Below are 10,334 nucleotides of genomic sequence, written 5' to 3' on the forward strand. Positions count from 1 at the left end.
TGTATTTTATTCATACTTTGGTACGTTTGTATGTTTGAAAAGAATTCCAGTGCGGTATAGTATTTAGGGTCACAACATGCATTGTAATCCTGGCATCAGCATTTTTGATCATTGGTGATATACTTTATACCCATGTGCTATGTTTCCACTATCAGAATATATGTGAGGCCTACTCATAAAGCAATTTGTGCATTTAACTAACTTTCTTGTATCTATACTTGTTTTGCAAGTTCAGAACCACTTTCGAACTTTACAAAATGTTGTTTTGCAGTTCTAAAAGGATTTACAACGACAAAATTTACACAGAGTATTCCATATTACTAAATACCCTCCTGTAAGTCGGAAGTGGGTATTCCAGGAAATTGTGAACACCCACAAACTTTGTGAGTATTCATAGCTCAATTTCAGACACTTTCCCTCCTAGAAATTTTTCAAAATGATGCTCCGGTTAAAGGTGTTTGGATTTGCAATTTTTTGCAAGCAAAACTACGTGATTAATGACCAGATGTACTATTGTACTGATTGCAAAAGTGGTTGCGTATTGTGCAGAGTCCTTTTGTGACCAGTATGTGATTCTATTAACCGATCTATATATTATTATGTTGATTTTTATAATTACCATCCACTGGGGGTCTCAGAGCCACTTGCCTAATGAATATTAATTAAGTAGGTCACAATTTACACCCTCTGCGATTGGATTCTACACAGATAGTGAGCTGGAAGGGACAGGAACCTACCATCCCAACCAGTGGTGACGCACTGATGGTGATCTAAACAAAATGAAAGTTTCCTGTTTGGGAAATCCTCAGACATAACAAGGCTGCCGACTCAATTCCCAGAAAGGATGGGGTTCCAAAAAAGGTACCATCTCACTGGTAGTTGAACAATGGTTTGAGGCTCAGAATTGTGCCAACGGTATTTTGCATACCTGATCGCAATTTGGAAATGATGCCAATTTTATTCTCTTTTCAATTTGACAATCAATAGGGGTTGCAAAACCAAATTTATGAGTCAGAGTTTCTTTTTCGATTTGGAAAATGGGTTTTGTACACCGCAAAAACAGCATTTTGAGTTTTGCAGTCACAAACTCAGTGATTTTGCTATCTGCAGAGTTCGTGATCCTACATCCGCGAAAATATTAGAATCAAATCAGGATTTCACAAACATTCTCGAGACATACTTTCTGGAATGCTTTCCGAATGCCTAAAAGTTATAAACCTTTATCAGTGTTAGTTGGTAAGCCTGCAAATACAGATCTACATCTTTGTAAGACTTTTGTCCATGGAGTATCTAAAGGCACGCTATTATCAAGTGTGTTTTACATGTACAAATATACATTACTTTCTGGCAGTCTCAGAGAGAAATGCCAAGTATTGTAAGGTTTTGCCTCAATAGGTATAAGTATCAAGCATGATGAAGAGAAGTGTGGGAAGCTAACATCACTTTTCAGGAGGACTGCTATTGTGTCTTACGTGGAAATCTATTGACACAACATATAGTTGGAAACATATGCAATGCACAACTGCATTGTCACAGGTATCTTCTTCATGGCCAAAATCTCTGCTTACTAGAGAAATATGAGTGCAGTTCGGGCTGGACTGTTCCCATTGGGCGCAGGGTCAGGACTGATTTGCATATGGCTGGGTCCAAACTGGAATGGCATGGTGAGCAAAAAAACAATGGATTTAGGCCAAAATCTCTGTACTGGGTGAATGAATGATACTGTCCTGCATTCTGTCCATCAATTGTTCTTTTTGCAGTTGTCACTCCGAATGGGACGGGTATGCCCAGACGTGGGTCCCGTGCTCTCCATGCCACTGGAGTCAAGCTATCATGGCTGGTGAGGTCTGAAAGCCCAAAACCGGTCCTAGGATGCTTGTTTCCATTCCGAGGATGACCTGGCCTGGCAATTCGGGCTGGACTGTTCACATTGAGTGCAGGGTCAGGACTGATTTGCATATGGCTGGGTCCAAACTGGAATGGCAAGGTGAGCAAAAAACTATGGATTTAGGCTATGATCTCTGTACTGGGGTGAATGTATCACATTGTTCTGCAGTCTGTCCATCAATCGTTCTTTTTGCAATTATATTCCACTCAAGCAGAGGTCATCTTTTCACTTTGGGAGGTTGCCATTTAATATTTTCACTAGGGAGCTTGCCATTTCAGTTTCAGGGTATCTCATGTTGATAAAGGAGTGTTCAATACCATGTTGCAAAAAAGTCCACACTTGGGGCTTTGATCCTTCACTAGGCCAGTTCGTACTGCACTCCTACCAGAAAGCGCACAGTGTATGCAATCTGTTGTACTAGTATCACACTTTCTTCTCCTGTACTAGTATCACACTTTCTTCTCCTGGGGACTCCTGCCAGTCACTCATTGCCCCTGAGGGACCACAGAAAGACAGCAATAATCTCAGTCCAACCTCGGAGCTTGGACCCTCAGTCTCCATTTATTTGTGGTCCAACAACAGAGCATTTCTCAGTGACATCAAATACACCCAACCCCCTGCTCCATGTTGTCGTGTCTCTTTGTCAAGGAGAGTCAGACACGATTATACTTTTAAGGAGCTTTATTACATGCTTCCTTTCACCAGCTCGTCCCTACTCTATCTGCCCCTTTCCTGTCTCTACTCCTCCTCTTCCCGTTACTCCACCCCCGAACACTAGACTGCATTTCACAGTATTACATCTCCCCCTTTCTTAATAAAATGAAATTAAACTTCTGACTTGGTCATAGTTCCTAAATCAGCCGGACAGGTCTGCGGATAGTTCGCTTGGGCCGCAGGAACACATCTTCATTCCCGGATTCGGTTCCTGTCTGGTCCTCAGGCATCTGTGTCGCGGAGTCGGTCTTGGGAATCTCTTTATTTGGTCTTTCTGTCGCCTTGGTGGGAGCGTACTTGACCGCCGGAGTGCACCGCTGAAAATATGAGACATTCCGTGTGATTCTCTTGTTTTCTGACTCAGCCATTATCATGGTTCCCTTTTGCTGTGTGACTACCAAGGGTTCAGCTCTAAAGTTACAGTCTGTCTTCTGGTGCTGTTCCTGCTTGACCAGTACCCAGTCCCCTTCTTGGATAGACGGGGATCTGGCTCTTCGCCGGGCATCAGCATAAGACTTCATCTTGTCCTTGCTCTCACGATCAGTGATGGTCAATTTCTCGTGTGCACTATTGGTGGACGCTGGGAGCAGAGTGCCTTCCCAGGTAGGTATTCGTGTCCGAATGGGTCGTCCCAACATGAGAGTTGCAGGACATTTCCCTGTCGTAGCATGAGGAGTTGTGCGATAAGCTCGCAGCACTTCATTTAGAGCAACTTCAAGGTCCTTCTGTGGAAAAAGGGTAGGGCTGACGACCTTTTTCAGAGTTGCCCGGCGTTAACCGCCTCTATACCCACTCAAGTTACCAAACAAAAAGGCAGGCGCTGGAGACTGGAAGGCAGGAAACAGAAGTTTTATTCCGACGGAGCAGAACACGTCAAATCAGACAACAGGGTATCTTCTCGAGGTGCTCTAACCGCATCTCTAAGGCCTGGCCTCTTATACACAAGTTTATTGTTTTATTACGTCAAACACATCTCTGTCATTACTTTGATGTAAGGAAAGACATCCTCGGAATCCCCGCTTCAGGCCCGTTCCCACACACATTTACAGTTGAAGTCCCCACCCCGGTCACAACAGGTGATGATTATCGCGCAGCTGGACATTCCGCCGATTCACGGAATGTATGAGGTCGATCGGATCTCATGGGGTGGGGGCTTTGATCAACTCATGGATCCTTTGATGGGGGAAGCTTCCTACTGTACAGGGGGGGGGGGAGGCAATAATAGTATCCGCAGGGCCAGGTGGCGGCCTGGGAACGAGTAAGACAAACGGGCACAAAGGAAAAGGGGGTTTTATCAAAGGATCCGGGACCATGAAAGGAATGGAGGGAGGTGTCGCTCTGGGAACAGGATGGGGTTCCGAGGCAGAGCTGCGTGGAAGAGGGGTTTATGACCCAAGGTACGTGAGAGCGGGGGCTGTCAGCGTGCGGGGGATGCTTTGCAAGGTCAGGAGAGAGAGAGAGATGCGCTGGCTATCAACGATGGGCAGAGAGGCCATGGTATTCAAAATGGCCGCCGCTTACGCGCACGAATGGGCTCCAAATGGGGGCAAGATGGCGCCGATAATGCTGATGCTGCAGCCTAAGTTTTAACAGTCCTCCCTTTTCAACATATCTAGCCATCTTGCCTACTCGATATCGATCTTCATTAAATTCCTGACCTCGGTATCATACAATGCTCCCATGCGTTCATTTCCAAAGTCCACAGTCTTAGGGCAAATACAATTTGTACATAATGAACACAGAGGTGGCAGGCATTGAATTCCTAAGCATAGACCGCATATTGCAACTACAGGAATCAGGATAATGGTGAACAGTCTCCAGCCCCAGTTCTTAACAGTACTCCAGAACCATCCACCAAGTGACCATTCTTCCTGCTCCTGGTGGACTTCTGAAGAGAGTCTGTGGAGATGTTCGATGGCTTTGTACACTGAGGGTGAATTGTCCGGTATGTATGTACAGCAGCTGGACCCAATAATGCGGCATGCTCCACCACGGTCCGCAAGAACCACATCTAGGACAAGGCGGTTCTGGAGTGCCACCAAGCGGACCGCTTGAAGCTTGGCAGTGTTGTTAGCAAGGATACCAGCTGTGATGTTCATTGTTGTCTCAACTGCCTGAGTCAGATGTCGGATGGCACGGCTGTTTGCCATCGGGCCCCAGAGCGGAACAAGTCCCTTCATAGCATCGAGGAACTGTGCTCCTGTTGAGTCGGCTTGTTCAATGTCCTTGGCTCGTTTTTGTCTGTGGTGATTCGCTGGAGCCACATAAGTCGGAGGAAGGATGAAGGAGATGAAACAAGTGCCCCCCCAGCCTTTGGGGAGCCAGGTGTAAGCCTTTGTGCCGCAGACGAAGTACATGTTTGGGGACGATACGAAGGAAGGTGGATCAGCGGAGTCCAAAGTTCTGGTAAAACGGCAAGCACTGCGGCCTACCAACTGTGTCCCAAGCCCTTCTATGCACATGTGGCCTGTGACGTTGATGACAGATAGAGCCACAGTCAGGGTGGCAGCCGTTCGTTTCCGTAGGTAGGAGAAGGTGGGTCTGGTTGGATTGTTGAACACCTGCATTTCAATTCGTTCTTTAGCAGGGATGTCCATGTGGATAGAGTCGTTGGAGGTCTGCGGGCATAAGTGAGTCTTGGTTTTGTTTCGCCAGACCTCGTGGAAGAAATACGTTATGGTTTTGCTGGAGGTGGCATTGTCCTTATAACTTTCTTGCAGGAGGATCAGCCAAGCGAGGCAGGAGCCGTGAATTGAGAAGGGTGAAGGAATGAAAGGTATTGAATGTCCTGTGGCGTGGGGTAGCAACCCACAGATCCAACAGTTGGTGGCATTGGTGGCAAGATTGTGTTGGTGCAGCAGCTGTACAAAGGAGTTATTCCAAAACTCCTTTCGCCTCTCTCTGAGTTGCGGAGAGAGCAAAATCAGATAATGTTCCTTCATGGTGGTAGGCTGAGCAGTGGTCAGGAATGTTTCATGAGCAGGTGCATTTTCTTCCACAATCCAGAGTGTGGTCATGAGGAGAAAGCAGAAAAGGATTGTGATGAAAAGTGCAATTGTCTTTGAGCTGTGGAGTCTGTCTGTTTTTGGGTTTCTGTAGTGGGTATTTCCTGTTGCTTCCATCATCTTCTCATTTGGAGCTTCCATCATCTTCTTATCTGGCGCTTCCATCATCTTCAAGGTGCTCGGTAGCGGGCAGAACCACAGACTTCGTTTAGCTTCTCTCCGGGTGACCCTTGGTGGTGTTTAGGTCACCGTTCTGAGATTTAACTCAGCCCGTGGTCTACTTAGCCGAAGCTCCCTCCTTTCGACGCAGGAAATACCCTTCTCTGGATGGCACAGTGGGATCAGAGAATTTTGTAAGTTCAAGTGCCTCGGTATCAGGATAGCAGGTTAGTGACGGTCGGTCCTTGTTCAGGAGCTCTTCTTGATTGTCAATGCTTTCTGTTGTGGCCAAGGTCGAGGAGACCTTTTTGCAGTGGTGTGCGTGCAGCCAGTGCCGTTTCCCCTCCACTCGAAGAGCCGTCCGGGTGGTGATCAGTACTTGCCAGGGGCCCGTCCACCGGGGTTCCAGACTCTTCGCCCGCTGAAAATTCCGGATCAAAACATAATCCCCTGGTTGGATGTCGTGGCCCTGACCCCTGGAAGCATCGGGGATGGCCTGCTGCACCTGCTGATGAATGACAGACAGAGTTTCAGTCAATTTATACAGATAATCAGACATTAGGATGTCTGGGACGTCATGAATGGAAGTCGGTTTTGGTGCAGACCAGACGCTCATGGGTCGGCCGAAAACGACCTCGTAAGGTGTCAAGTGGTGCTTGGTGGGGGTGGAACGCATCGATAGCAATGCCAGGGGGAGAGTGTCTGGCCATTTCAGTCCGGTGGTAGCTACTATCTTGGCTAATTTTAATTTTAATGTGGCATTGTGTCGTTCGACAAGTCCGGCAGACTGGGGGTGGAAGACTGCATGGAACTTCTGCTTGATACCCAGCCCCTTTAAGATGAGCTGGATGACTTCGGCTATGAAGTGGGGGCCATTGTCGCTCCATAAAATTCGACAAAGGCCGTAGCGAGGGAAGAATTCCTTTAACAGTACCTTTGCGGTGGCCATAGCGGTGTTGTCACGGGTTGGGTATGCCTCCACCCACTTGCTAAATGCACACACTACAACAAGTACGTATTTCAGGCCTTGGCATCTGTCTAGCTGGATGTAGTCCATCTGTAGGACTTCAAACGGGTGATTTGGGACCCCAAACCCTCCCCGGGGTACTACAGTTCCTTTCCCGGGGTTGTGTTGCAGGCATATCAAGCATTGTTGGACCAGACGTTTGGCGGAGTCTGTGATTTTATCATTGTGCCAAACTCTGGAGACAAGTTCAATCATGGGGGCTGATCCTATGTGGGCAGGGGAGTGTGCCATAGTCAGTATGGGAATCAGGTATGAGTCAGGTAGCAACCATTTGTTTGTGTCTTTTGTCCACCAGCAGCCTTCGTCGTCTTTTAATCCCACCCGTGCCCATTCAGTCAATTCGTATTGTGTGCTAGCCATTTGAATGTCTCTAATAGTGTCCCTAGCGTCAGTCCATTTTTCTGCTTGTGACCTGGTCACGTACATACGTGTTGTCGTCCTATTTTCAGCAGTCGTTCGAGCAGTGATGTCGGCTAGTGCATTTCCCTGTCCAATAATGTCTGTCACTTTCTTGTGTGCCTGGCATTTGATGACCGCAAGTCTTTTGGGGAGAAGGACAGCTTCGATCAAGGCGGAGACTAGATCTCCATGTAAGATGGGGGTGCCGTGTGAGCTCAAGAATCCCCTTTCCCTCCAAAGGAGCCCAAAATGGTAAACCACCCCAAAGGCGTACTGGCTATCGGTGTAAATGTTTGCTGTGGTTCCTGCTGCTAGAATGCAGGCTCGTGTCAGGGCAATCAGTTCCGCTGCCTGGGCAGATCGTTGCGTGATCCGGGCTGTCTCGACTACAGCTCGAGCCGTGGTGACTGCATAGGCAGCTGAAGTGGTGCCATCGGGGAGTTTGATGCAAGAGCCGTCCACCCACAGCTCTCCGTCGGGGTCAGGAAAAGCCGTGTCTCTGAGGTCAATTCTACTTCTAGTCTGTTCGTCCGTAAGGGTCACACAGTCATGCACAGGGGGCGTATCGGGATCATTCTCTGGTAGGGGTAACAGAGTTGCTGGGTTCAGAGTGGTGCATCTTTTCAGAGTGATATGGGGTGCAAGCAGAGTCAGTTCGTATCCAGTCAGTCGTGCACTCGTCAGGTGTTGTGTCTTGGTCTGGTTCAGGAGGGTGTCAACTGCCTGGGGTACTAGTACCGTGAGGGAATTCGAGAGTACGATCCCCTCACTCTGTCGGATAGAGATAGCAGCAGCAGCTACAGCTCGAAGGGAGGCAGGTAAGGCTCTGGCTACAGGGTCAAGAGTGGCAGAGAAGTAAGTGCACGGTCGTTGCTTTGGGCCAAGGGACTGGGTCAGGACAGATAAAGCGTACCCCTCCCTTTCGTGAGTGTAAAGGGAGAAGGGCTTTGTATAATCAGGGGTACCTAGGACAGGGGCCGAACAAAGGGCATCTCGTAATTCCATGAAGGAGGATTGGCATTCAGTAGTCCAAGGCGGGGGGAAGGGACATCTTTGGCAAGCAGAGAAAACAACGGTTTTACAATGAGACTGAAGTTTGGTAACCACTGTCGACAGAAGGAGGTGAGGCCTAGTAGGGAGCGAACCTGTTTCTGAGTCTTAGGGACAGGGGTGTCGAGAATGGTTTGGATTCGGTCGGTCGTGAGTTTCCTTCCGTCTTTGGACAGGAGGTGGCCTAAGTAAGTGACCTGGGGTTGGCAGAATTGCAACTTTTTCTTGGAAACCTTGTGGCCATTTTCCGCAAGGAAGTGCAGGAGTTGAATGGTGGCTGTGACTGCTAGCGGAGTGGTGTCAGCCGCCAAAAGAATGTCATCGACGTATTGCACCAACACCACTCCATCGGGTAACTGGACTTGATCCAGCTGTCTCTTGAGGGCCTGGCTGTAGATGCTGGGGCTTTCCGTGTAGCCTTGGGGTGCTCGGCAGAACCTATATGAGCGGGCTTTTAGGGTGAAGCCGAAGAGATATCGGCTGTCTGGGTGGATGGGGATAGAGAAAAATGCATTCTTGAGGTCAATGACAGTGAAGGTGGTGGCAGTAGAAGGAATCAAAGTCAGGATGGTGGAGATGTCTGAGACCACGGGGTACTGGTGTACAACCACTTTGTTGATCTCTCGAAGGTCAATGATAAAGCGGTATGCTTTCTCATCTCCCTCTCCTTGTTTCTTGATGATGGGCAAGATAGGGCTGTTGCAAACGTTGTTTACCACTTCCTCTACCACTCCTGCATCTATCAGTGACTGAATAATCTTTACCAATGCCTTCTCGCCCTCGGGCGATATCCGATATTGTGGAAGTTTTGGGAGTATTGCGTCCGGTCGGACAGTAATGTGCACTGGGTCAATCAACATGCGCCCTACGTCCGAATCTGTCTTGGCCCACAGATACGGAGGCAGAGTGTCAAGCAGGGATGTGTCAGCGTCAGTGATGGAAAACATGCGTCGGGGAGGGCAATGTCTAAGCAGAACGGGGTTGTCGTAAAGGAAAACTCGAACTCCGTCTTGAGAACATCTAATTGTCGCTCGGAAGTGCTTCAATAAGTCAAGTCCCATAATGGTGTCAGGGCTATTGGAGGAAAGCAAAAACATGGTGTCAGTGGTGTTGTTTTCTAAGTCGAAGAGGATCGGAGCGGACAAAGGGTTAGTGGAGGGCGTTCCATCGAAACCTGTCGATGTTATAAGTGAGCCAGACAAGGGTGCCCTTGGAATCAGTCGTTTGGACAACGCACTACGTGTTGCGCCAGTGTCTACCAGAAATGGAGACTTTGTACCCAAGACCTTAGCAGTGACATAAGGGCCTTGCTGGTCAACATAGAGCTCGACTGGATCCCTCCCTTGCCCTTGGCAGTCCTATGCAAAGTCGTGGGCGTCATCGTAGTCAGATTGCTGGCACTGGTTCTGTCTGGGTCGATCAAATGTGTTTGGTCTGCTTAATCTATCGTTAGTCGTGTCATTTGTGGGCCCTCGCTGCTGTCCCCTATTTCTCAGTCCACTTGCTATGTCCTTGGGGTCTTTATTTCTGATTATTTCCAAAAGAACCGGGCACTGGGATTTCCAATGGCCGGTTCCTTTACAGAAAGCACACTGGTCCTCTCTAATGTCTGTACGTCCAATGTGGGGAGTCGAAGTGCGGTCTTTGGGAGGTGCAGTCCTCGGGACATTCGTCTGATAGTTTCCCTTGTATTGGTCTCGTCCTATAGTCACCCCTTGCAGTTGTGCAATCATCACCCTCTCTTTCAAGTCTTTCTTCTTTTTCTCTGTTGCTCTATCGTTTTCATTTTTCTGATGTTCGTAATATTGGGCCATCTGGAGGATAGCCGCAGGTTTGGAGGCTGCCCAACTCTCGCTGGCCTGCAGTTTCTGAGAGACTTCTGGTGACAAACCCTTAACATAATTCTGGACAAACAGATGGTGTCCGGTTGCAGTGGTCATGTCCTGACCGCTGTAATCGGAGAACACCGTTTCAAACCGGGAGAAGTAGTCCGATACATCCTCCTGGGCTTTCTGGCGACAGGCCGTTACTATCGACCAGTCCACTTTCTTTTCTGGAATCAGGGTTTTTAATTTCTGTATGATTTTATCTG

The sequence above is a fragment of the Lissotriton vulgaris genome, chromosome 5 (genome assembly GCF_964263255.1).
Source record: "Lissotriton vulgaris chromosome 5, aLisVul1.2, whole genome shotgun sequence".
In the NCBI taxonomy this organism is placed as follows: Eukaryota; Metazoa; Chordata; class Amphibia; order Caudata; family Salamandridae; genus Lissotriton; species Lissotriton vulgaris.